Here is a 12,044-nt window from a genome sequence, read left to right on the forward strand (position 1 = left end):
CAAAACAATGGAGAAAAACAAGTTGCTCACACTTAGGTTTTCCCAGTTACTTCAAAATATAGCTAAAAACTGCTCTTCATACCCATATTCACAGTTAACTGGACACCTTTCCTGAGCTCAGAGAAAGTTCAGACAAACTTCTGACTGTCTGACACTGCCCCTCTTCTGAAAACATAAACCTGAATAGACCATTGAAAACTATCTAGTATCCTGCTAGCTCCAAAACCCAAAACATTTCTGATTTAATCTAACAAAAAAACCTTGAATGAACAGTGACAGTACTCCTGAAAATAAAGCCTTTTTAGTGGTGACATTTTTCATTTGTCCAAAAACCAACTCATGTTTTCAGGCACAGAAATCTCTAAAAGAAATTTTAATATCCGTGTTATTCTTGTTTCTTAAAAGCATACTAAAAAAGAATCCAAGTTACACGTTGACCAAGCAAAACCAAAAAATACTTAAATAGAAACTTTGGACTTCTAAAACTTGTAAGAGTTGGTTTTGTTACACCTGTACAGTGATTTAAGTTGCTCTACAATAGCAGTTAATTCTCATTTTGGAACTGAGAGAAATGTCAAAGAACGTACTTTGTCACAAACAATAAAACAAATCAATGGATTGTTTAGGATAAGTGGCACCACAAAAACGTAGCAACAGGCACCAAACAATATTCAGAATTGGTGTTTAAGATGGCATGATTGACACACTGAGTAGGTTTAAAGGCAGCTGGTACTTGTAGCATGCAAGTTAAAGGAGAGGCTAGTTGGTAACTACAAGGAGGGCAACACATATGTACAGATTATTTCCCTAATATGATAGTTTTCTTACCCCTTGATATGAAAACATTGGGTTACAATTTGGTAAAATGCCAATAGCTATTTGCTGATGTCTGTTTTATCCCTGATGTTAAGGCTTATGTACTACTCCAAATCCAGTATCCTGTCAAGACTATAACTTTTCCTTGCCATATGCTTCTGGATATGCCGAGATGAATGAGACATCTGGCAGGAAATCCTAGGCCACTCACAGACACCATAACCTGCACTGGTGTTTGACCTGTCTTGATGTCTGACACTAAACAAATCACGTTTCAGTAAAATATTTAAGTATCCCGGATAAGCTGATATGGAGGCCAGCCAGAGTCATGGTAAAATACAATACCTAAACCACAAAGTTGTTAAGTAACGGGCGTGCTTGTTGTCCTGGGGTGCTGAGTGCATGGGAGGGTACCTTTGCATGAGAAAGTCACTTTGATTTACTCTTGATAATATACTTTCTTTCCAGAGTTCACTCAACCTTCAGAGCACCAGTAGGCCCTCCCCACCTTTGCCACATGACAGTATATCTATAACCTTCCACATGCAGGTGAAGTTTACTGCATTAAAAGCCACTTCTGCACAAGCCTCACATGCACTCCTTTCACTGCGGCTGGACTGCTCTCCCACATGTGATCCCTAATGTTCTTCTCGGCTCCCAAGTGTCTGTCTTGCCCTTGTTACTGCCTCCTCTCTCTCAATTTTCTGCAGCTAAGGTAAATGTGTCATGACTGAGTTCATAGTGACGCAGCAGAGGAGTCAGAACAAGAAAGTTAAGACAGTACTGGATCTTTTTTCCTTTCTCTGGTGCAGGCAGAGAGATAGGTACAAGAATACCTTTTTTAAATGGTTATGAAGACAATTTTATGTACAGACCTCTCTGAAACAGTAACAAGAATCGCACACACAGAGCAACATACACAGGTTTAAGTAGGATGACAGATGACCTCAAGAAGCACCAAATAAAATTTCAGCTGAAACAATTGCCAATAGAAAAATACAGCTTCAACAGCCTCAAAATGTCTCATGAATACATGCCAGGTTGTTAAAATTCTGTTTTCTAAGAAAACCTGAAATATTCCTAATAAATTAAAAGGTTTTATTGACATTTCAACACGCAATATTTGGTCTCCTGATTTGCTACACGTTTCTTTCAAAATTTCCTTTGTGTGGGATTAGAATAAAGCTTTATTCTGAACAACACCCCTGGAATCTGCCCGGGTCTTCATTACTGTTTTGCTCTGCAGATCTGCTTCTACTGTATGGTGTGATTTGCTAATGTAGACAAAGCCACTGCCTTCCAAGCAAGCAAGCAAGCAATTCAACATGAACATACAAAATAAAACAATGTAAACTATTTCCTAACTTTTTGCATTTGGTATTCTTTTCTGTAGAAATAGCCAAGACACAGCTGAATACAGGCTAGCCAAGACCAAGGTGCCCTGGCAGAAATTGTCTGGCTATGCCTTCTCATGTGGGTCCTCTCACTCCCATTGCTATCAGACCTTTAAGTAAGTGTTCCCCACAACAGGCTTTACACCCTCTCTTCCAAAGGAGTAGCAGAAAAACCCGTCAGATTATCAAGTACAGGAGCTGGGTCCATCCTGTCAAACTTGTTCCATTTTCATCAGGGAACAGTCACTGAGGGTAAAAAAATAAAAAAAACCCTAGCTTAGTACTTTCAGTATTCACCTAGACACTCAGAGCCTCAGTATCCAAATCCTGTTCTATTAACCCTAATAAAGCAGAACAAGATCAGAAGCAGGCTTTCAGACACCCGCCCTCCCCGTAATTTGGGATATCCACTGGGAGGTGGGTGATGCAGGTTCAATCTTCCTTTCACAGTAAAGCAAACTGGAGCCCACAGCCTGACGTGATAGGGTCCTAGCACCCTGGCTGAGGGGAAGGCAGAGACAGGTCCCCTGGCACTTGTGGCAGCCAGTTGCACCACGTCCTTCCCCACTTACAGCTAGTTAGCGAATTTCACTTCAGATGGCAAATAGATGTGGTTATTCTAAAACTGCATTTTTCAGCAAATTTACCATTCACAGAAAAGCACTGTGCAGCTCTAACATGAATACAGGAAAATCACTCAGACACAGTCACAGAGGGCCAGGGACTGTCTCTGAATATTCATTTGTTATCATGTCACAACGTGTTTACAATTCTTCTAGGTGAATCTCCCCAAATGCCTTGAAGTAATGAGAAGCGAACGTCACTGCCATGACAGCAGTGCATGGGAAGGGCATAGAATCACACAGTCATTTAGGTAGGAAAAGACCTTTAAAATCATCAAGTCCAACTGTTAACCCAGCACTGCCAAGTCCATCACTAAACCACGTCCCTAAGCACCACATCTACGCACTTTTTAAACACCTCCAGCGATGGTTTCCACCACCTCCCTAGGCAGCCTGTTCCAGTGCTTGACCACCCTTTCAGTGTAGAAATCTTTCCTAATATCCAATCTAAACCTCCCCTGGCACAACTTGAGGATGTTTCCTCTTGTCCTGTCACTAGCTGTCTGGGGGAAGAGATTTATCCCCACCTGCCTACAATATCCCAGACTGTTTCCTCTGCGCTGTGTTGTATTTCCAGTGGACATCTAGGAAGTCTCCCATGAGAACAAGGGCTAGTGATCTTGAGATCTCTCTCAGTTGCTTGCAGAATGTTTCATCTGTTTCTTCATCCTGGTTGGGTGTCTATAATAGACTCCCATCAGGATATCTGCCTTATCTTACCCAGAAATATTTGACCGTGTTGTTACCATCGTTAAGCTCTAGGCAGTCCAAACACTTGCCAGCACACAGGGCTACCCCACCGCGTCTCCTGCCTTGCCCATCCCTTCTGAAGAGTTTGTAGCCACCCCTTGCAGCACTCCAGTCATGTGAGTTACCCCACCATGTTTCCGTGACAGCAGCTACATCGCAGCCTCCTGCTGCACAGTGGCTTCCAAGCTCCTCCTGTTTGCTGCCCATGCTTCAGGCACTGGCGCAGACACACTTCAGCTGTGCTGTCAATCTCGCCTCCAACCGTTGCATGCCAGCCCCAGGGTCATCTCTATAGTGAGGCTGGCTTTATTACCTTCTCCCTTCAAATGTAATTAAAGCTCTCTCAAAAAGCCCTACTAACTCCTGACCTAGGATCCTTTTCCCACTTTGAGACAGGTGAATCCCATCTGTGGCCAGCAGGCCTGGTGCTGTGTAAACTGAACCATGATCAAAACCCCAAAAATTTAGCTGGTGACACCAGGCCCAGAGCCACATATAGATCTGTGTGATCTTCTGACTACACGCACTGTCATTCCCTGAAGCTGGCAGGATAGAAAACACTGCTTGTGCTTCCCTCAACCAGTCACGCCACGGCCCTGAGGTCTCTCTTGATTGCCCTCAGATTTCTTGTCATTTGTACTTCATCACTGCTCACCTGGAAAACCAGTCATGGATAATGGACTTCACGCAGCAGAGGCAGAATTTGTCATGCTATTGCAAACTGTCCTTCAGGAACATGATCACCTCCTGGAAACCCGTGCCTCATTCAAATGATCTGGATCACATCACGCCCAGTTCAACAACTGGGCTTTATACAGGTGGCCACGAGCCCATATAGAAACATAAAACATGCTAATTACAGCTGGTCTGATGGAATAGAAGCCAAAAAGCTGCTGCCCATCTTGCGCTCCTTGTGACAGGAGATATGAGAAGCAAATGAAATTTTCTGTTCCTCGTTTGTAAAAATAGGAGCCCTGTCCAGCTTTCTGACATTCCACAGGCTGGCTAGAGGTTGAGAAATCTGGGGATAAGTGCTGTTGGTCAGGAAGTTTCTAGAAATGGTACTGGAAGCTCAAGCGTATTTTCCTTTAATTCCCAATGCAGACAGAGATTCCTGTGGTCAATCCAATTCCAGCACTGGCTTTGAGGGTAGCACACCACATCTGTCCCAGCAGACAGAGAGGAGGCTACTCCATGTCTGACAGAAAGACCAGGAGGGCTTTTCCTCTGCAGCTGACCAGCTCTGTAGTGCTCACACATGCACGATGATGTGGATTTTTCCTGCTTGGCATGGATGCCACCAGCCTGGTGCAGTCCTCGCATCTAGATGGCCACAAATGCCTTCCCTCATGCTGGTCCTCACCCAGCCTCCTTTGAGTGAAAGCTGCTGGTTCCTAGTTAGTACTCACCTCTACCTGACGTGCTTTGAACATTCAGTACTCTCAGTGGCACTGCCTAGAAGCTGTGCAGCAACTGCCCGCTCACTGAGCTTCAGAATAAACACATCAAATGATCCAGCCCCTCGTGCAAGAGGGTATCTCAGGCAACATTATCGCCCCAGCTCAGCTCTGAGCAAGAAACAGCTGAACGGCTTTCAGGGTCATCCTCTGACCTTCTGCAGTCAAGCTCACACAAACACATGGCAGGTTGCCAGCATTTAGATAAAAATGGATGTGGAATCTCCCGAGCCCTGAGCAGCACCTGAAGACTACACAAGTTGCTCAGTAATTTGCAGTAATGCGTCCTGGCAGCTTGACGGCAGCCCAGAGAGGCACCAATGACTTTGAACGTTGATGAAAGCAGATCATACATAGCACGTTCAGCCCCGGCACCTTACTTCCACTACACTCATTAATGGACAGCGAGCAAATAAAATCATCAGCAACACATTTTTGCTGTCAGGTCCATATGATGGATCAACTTAAAAAGCACAAGTTTCAGCAGGCACGTGTAGGTACAGCTGCACAGATATCAGAGAAATCATTTCCCTGATACCAGCTGTGGAGTTGCCTCAAATGCTCTGCTCTACTTTTCCAAAGAAAAAAAATGCATTTGAGAGAAAACTGCGACAGTACACTGTCATGACAGTACAACCAAAGACTTAAGAACAGTAAGTGTCCTGGGGTTTGTTTTTAATCTGTTTTTAATGTTCTTATTGATGTTCTTAAGAGAAGTCCAGTCCCTGAATATCTGCTAAGGTACCAAGAGATGACTTGAGTAACCACAAAGAATTTGCTGCAGTGACATTGAACTAACCCACTTGCAGATAATAATGGCAGCATTTTCTTGAGTCTCCAGCGAGTGACTATCTCATGCCTGTGAAGATATCCCAGTCACTGTGTTGGCATCTGCAAAGTCACAAGTTCAGTATTCTGGATTAATTACAAGTTGACTTATGGGGGGAGGTGGGGAATCGAGCAATGAGGGGAACAGCTCAGATGCCAAAGAACTATTTGTACAATTTTATGTAAATATATATAAAATACATATTTATATATTAAAATTTATATAAATATATGTATTATTTTATATAAATTATATAAAACTGTACTATTTTAAAATAAAGACAAATAGAGCTCAAAGGAATAGAGGAGGAGATTTATGCATTATCCCTATGGCAAAGGATAACCTTACAAAAATTATTTAGATAATGTGATGTCATCATTAGCCAAGAATGATTTAGCAGCTTGCTGCAGCTGTTGGAATATGCTTACAGCTGGGGTCACAACAAGTCAGCTTGCAACCACCCATCTGAACCTCCACTGCTGTGACAGAGGAGTTTTACTGCACTCATTTCTCAGAGTGCTTTTATGCTTTCAGATAGTGGTGCCCTCCTCAATGCCCTCCTTAATGCCCTATGCTCTCATTCATATCACGCACTTCTGGAACGTCTGCCCCTTTGGGGCTTACTAAAACACAGACTGTTTCTCAATTAACAGCACACTAGTTTCCATGTGCTTGCTCTCCAAATAGGCACTTTTATCATGCATTAGGGGCAAGGCAGACTATTCTACTTGTCAACACAGGCAGCCAGAAACAAGCACCTGAAGTACTATAAATTGACCCCCTTTCCTGTTCTACGCCAGCTTCCCCAACTACACAAGACACTGTTTACTTAGCCTAAGGATAGCTACCTGACTTAAGATTCAATTATAGTCCCACTGAAGTCAATGGCAAAACCAACTCTGATCTCACTGTAAGCATGCTCAGAACCTTAGGCAAAAAAATTCAGACCAACAATAAACTTCAGAGTGATTAGGAAAGGTATGAAGTAACATGATCAATCATAAAGACTGAGCATTAATCCAATAAAATTACAGATGCCAAACATTCTCCATCAATGCAGGAGGCTTTTATTCCTGTGGTAGAACCCCAAGGCTCTGTCTAATCTCATTTCAACCAGCTTCAGCATGAGGGATTCTCCCCTGTTCTCCACAGTCCCTCTACAGGCACCATGATCACCCAGCTGAGAGCTTGTGGCACAGGTGGGGTGATGCTATTCCCATCTTTTCCTTTCCCTTTGCTCTCCTCTCTTCCCACCTGACTGCTCTTGATGGACCCAAAGACAGCAAATCTTTTGTTCAGACTCAGCAGAGACACTCGCTCCTCTCAGGGTACAGCTGACTCCCAAACTCACTTCAGCTCATCCCTTACGCGCAGCCTGCAGCGACCCACCCTGCCGCCTCCTTCGTATGGATGGGGGCTTCCAACCTCAAAGAGCCTGTGCTTTCCTCTCATCTCTGGTCCCAAAGATTAAAGACAAATCGGCCACATTGTCCTTTTTGTACACCTTTTCAATGGCATTTTCGAGGTCAGGGATTCTGGTTACTCCCACCATCAGCTCCAAAGGCCAAAAAGCAAGGAAACACGCTCCTTTCACAGTGACTGCAGACTACATCTTTCTCTGCCTGTTTCTTAGTGGCACACTGTCCTTAGCACATGACCTTCAGAATAACGTGATGCACTCAGATAGTTCAGTTAGATATGGCAGAGGTGGGCTCTGATCCCCATGAAGAGGTAGGTTCCTTTTATGACTTAATTCAGAATTAATTAGGGGGAGGTGGGGGTTAAACTGCCACTCATTACTGCTCTTATGCTGTCACCCTAGGAATACTATATATAGTGCCAGGGGAAAGCTGACTCTCTGTTTTTCAATGTAACACAGAGATATCCTATACACCAAAGCAATGAAATATTAAAATCAGTGTTCACTGGTATTTTGGGACTGTGTGTGATCCTTATTCTGCCAACTCAAATTAGAATGTGCTTTTAATAGCTACTCTTTCCAAAACCAGCAGAGCTAAACATCAATCCTCTCTGTTATCTGACAGCTTGAATCTTAGCTTTCAGATGAGCTGTTCATCTTAGTTTGACTCTTTGAAGATTGTGGCTGCTGAAGTCACACACAAGTGGAAATAATATAAAAGGATAGGCAGAACAGCATGGCTGTAAACTACTTGTATTGTCAAAATGAAATTGCTGCCTAGTATTTCTAAATCTTCTGAATACTTCACAGCTCTTACAGCTGTAAGTCTGGAGGATGAGAAAATAGAGAACCAAAGAAATCAGCTAGGAAAAAATCCCCCAAAAAACACAGAACTAAGTCTGATATCTTTAGCATTTAATTTCACCAGGCTACATGCCAGAGCGAGCCTGTGAGTAAAAACATAACCAGATCACACATCTTCTCAGATTTTAACGGGAAGAAGAACTGCAACAAAGACCAGATATAGTCTTCTGGAGATTTACTTTTGATTAACACAAGTTCCCTAAGCCAGTCTCTTGTGTCTTTGGCACAGCAACCAAACAGGAACCGAACCATGCAGTATCTCCTGCACGTCTAGGTCTTTTAACCAACTACTGTCCAGACACAGGTCTCCGTAGATCACTGCCTGTGATAGAGCTGCAGCAAACACAAAGCTAATAACATTATGCCTTCATGTCTGTTCATGCTGGCCTTACGTGCTTTGTAACTCAAATATAATATACCAAATGATTACACCCATGAAGGACCTATTCATAACTGAGAATACTTTTGCTAAGCCTTTTGAGTTTTCTCTTTCCAAAGAGAACTGGACAAAGAGAGAAAACAGCAATGTTTGAATTGAATGTGTTTCCTTTTTAAAGATGCTCTGTGCTACAAAAAGTGCAGACTGAAAAGAGATTATTTAAAACAGCAGATGCTTCAACAGGCATTATGGCAACAACTGTAACTAGAATATGCTCTTATTTACGTATATGAGCACCTTTCTTAAACTATAGAACATGTGATAGTATAGTATAGTGGTGACATCCTAGATCATGCCACATGGCCTGCAGCTGGAGCTCAGATCCCTGTTAAACAACGCTGTCAACCAAAAGCCTGATAACAAAACCACTTGTTCAGAGCCCATAGGGATACGTGGTGAATCTACCAATTTTAAATGGCATAAAATCACTTCACACAACTCTAAAATATGCAGAAGATCTCTGTATTTGCTCTATTAGCTGCTCCCTCTGGGCAACCTCACCTGTTTACATCCCTAGGGCAATGAGCACTGCAGTTGTGCAGTGAACTAGTGGCCACCTGAGAATAAGCAGAAGAGGTGATAAATTGCTCTGGAGCAGTTGGATTAGCAGAAGCTAACTAACTACTGGTGTAGTTTGTCAATGCAGTAACCCCAGTGAATCTTAATTTGCTTAATCTCATTCCCTGCATCCTTCTAACCAATTATTTTACCTTGCCTCTTAGGTCATGATTACCTTCATCCCTTTGTCAAAAGCCTTTAAAAAATTCAAACAGGTTTATCTACTGGATATAGATTACTCTCATCCACATGCATCTCTTCAAAGAACTCCAGAAGCTTCACAAGGTAAAATTTCCCTTGGACTCAACAGTGCTGACTTTTCACATGAGCACCCAAGTTTATCCAGATGTTTACCAATATTAGCTTATAACGTAGTCTCTACCAATTCAACTGGTAGAGGTGTCAAGCTCACAGATCTACTTAAACTAGTTTTAATTTGAGCTATTTTTAAACACTGATCCCATTTTTAGTACCTTCCAGTCTTCAAGTACCAAAACAGTTTTAGGTGAGGAAATACACACTACTGTTCTTCAGCACTCATGGGTGAGTCCAGTCCTACCAATACATTCACATCCATCCTGTACGTATACCAAAAAATCTCAAATAATTACCTCAGTTTCAGTCTGCTGAGTCTCCTCATGGGCACAGGGAATGTTCTCAGTTTCTTCCACAGGGAACACAGACGCAAATAATTCATTCAGCCTCCCTGTGTCTTCTCTGAGCACTTCTTTTATACCTGGTCATCAACTGGCCATACATACGTGGCAAGTGATAGGGGAGGGGGGATGTTTCTTGCTCTATTTTGGCTTGTGCTGTTGCTGAAAGGAACATTAGCTTTCCACTGCTCTAGTTAGTTCTTTTTGGAAACTTTTTCTGCCCACTGCATAGATAAAATATTCCCTTTGGAAACAACTTCAGCTTTTGGTGGGATGTTTCTGTTTCCATTTACCTCCCTTTTCTTTGCCCTTCAGTGCTGTCAACTTCCTTTTGCATTTTCTTAAGGGTTAATTGATGCTCCTAGCACTGTGCTTCCAGTACGGTACCCTTAGAAGAGTCCACTATTTTGAGATTATTCAGATACCTTTTCCAAGATGTATGGTGTTTAAGGATGAGAATGCCACTTAAACTTCTTTTCAACATGATTAAAGTGCCAAGCTTTCTCCTCAACTGTTAGTACAGCCTGTACTCAATTTAAATTACTATAGCTAGAACACTCTCAACCAAAAATAATAACAATAATAAAGTACAGATAGCTAAACATGCTGGAGCTTTTGCTAATCTCTTCAACTGTTTTGATACCTGTGAAAGTGCTTAAGTTCCTTCACCTTTTTTCCCCCCCATTAATTTCATTCAATGGAGACAGTGTAAAAAATGTAAAACCCAAACCTTTCTTTTAAGGTAGCAGGAAATAAATGCTGTTTGCTAGGACAAAGTAATACTTCTGAAAGGCATTGCACGTCACTGAGCACAGCCCTCTATACACTGGCTGAGGAAAGTGGAGCAAAACATTCAATTCCCTATTTTCCTTTGTTTCCAAATGCCAGAGAAGGGTCAGTGGCATTGATACTGTGTTATATAGGAGCAGCTTTGTAACTGTAGTTGGTTTTCTTCCCATGTCACACATCTAGAGGTGCTATGCCACTTGTTTTATATAATACACTGTAACTCAGATGTGGTCCCACCTTCTCACATTCTGAAATACCAGGCAAGAAAACCTTTTTCTTTTGCTCCCTATCTTAGGGAACAGTCAATAATGATAAATTGTCAGAACTGGATGGAGCTTGATTCCAGAAGACAACATTGGCAAGATGCTCACCTGGGCAATGTAATCTCAGATACCAGCAAAGAGTGTCAATCCCTCTTATTAAACCTAATTTTACTGGGCATACAATACTCATTAGATCAGAAAGGAAGACAAGAAGAGGGTTACCATCTAAATTGATGGTGCAGTCACCCAGCCTTCAGGCCTTCCCTCTTCAGTCACACAAACTGGAATAATACCGTAGGTGACAGTGGCTGTATCAGCCCAGCATGCCGCTTTGCTGGTAGTTAGGACTGCCTCCTACTAGATGAAAGTGAAGTTTAAGTCCCCTCACACAGAAAAGGTAACTGAACTTGGGCCTACCACAGCTTCACTGACAGAGGTGACTACTTGCTTCTCAAAATATGGTATCTATCTTGGCCAGTTTTCTGAACAGAGCTCTATGCTGTTCAGTGGAAACTGCTCAGCCTGTTTTGTAAATTGCTTGGGTACAATTGATACTATATTATCTGGAAGTTTTAGTCAGGAAAAGAAGAAAGGAAAAAAAAAAAAAAAAAAAAAAAAAAAGCATCCAGCCCTAGCTTCATTTCTTCTTGTTTGACTCAAGTCTTTGCACCAATTCCCTCCATGACGATGGCAAAACACTACTGCAATAGGACTTAGACTAAGGTAACTCGCTTATATCACATGGGTTGCGGGGTAGAGGTAAGCATCTTAGCACAAGTGCTGTATGTGAAACTATGAGCAAACTATAAACTCCTGGGTTTGTACTCCTTTGAGCTACTTTTTCTCTCCAAAACCCAAAGAACACCAGCCTTTACAGATGGTCACATTCAAATGATTAAGGACAGCAAGCTGCCATCGCCTACAGAATCAAGGTTTCTTTCAGGTTCAGGCAGCACAAAAAATAAGCTCTTTTTCTTTAATGCTCAGAGTAATTAATACTGAATTACAGTAGAAATTCTATCAAAGGACTTCTGACAATCACATTAACACTAAATAACTCCCACATGCTTTATGCGATTACAATAAACACCAAAGATGTGCACACAGATTAAGCCATTATTTTGTAGTATTACTGAATAATCAAACAGGAGAAAAGCTACCATCAGTGGCTTGTCTCCCTGAAGCA

General features: G+C 42.2%; 1 protein-coding gene and 1 long non-coding RNA gene across 3 annotated transcripts in view; one reads left to right on the forward strand and one right to left on the reverse strand.

Annotated features, from left to right (window-relative positions):
- Positions 1 to 12,044, reverse strand: part of ST8SIA1 (ST8 alpha-N-acetyl-neuraminide alpha-2,8-sialyltransferase 1) — a 142,174-nt gene that overhangs the window by 17,881 nt on the left and 112,249 nt on the right. The window lies entirely within an intron of this gene.
- Positions 4 to 12,044, forward strand: part of LOC308065783 — a 37,360-nt gene continuing 25,319 nt past the window's right edge. Inside the window, exon 1 of the long non-coding RNA XR_013928920.1 lies at positions 4 to 5,693. This is a non-coding gene — a long non-coding RNA (uncharacterized lncRNA). The remainder of the gene's footprint in view (positions 5,694 to 12,044) is intronic.

This window comes from Falco punctatus (assembly GCF_963210335.1).
Source record: "Falco punctatus genome assembly, chromosome: 6".
NCBI lineage: Eukaryota > Metazoa > Chordata > Aves > Falconiformes > Falconidae > Falco > Falco punctatus.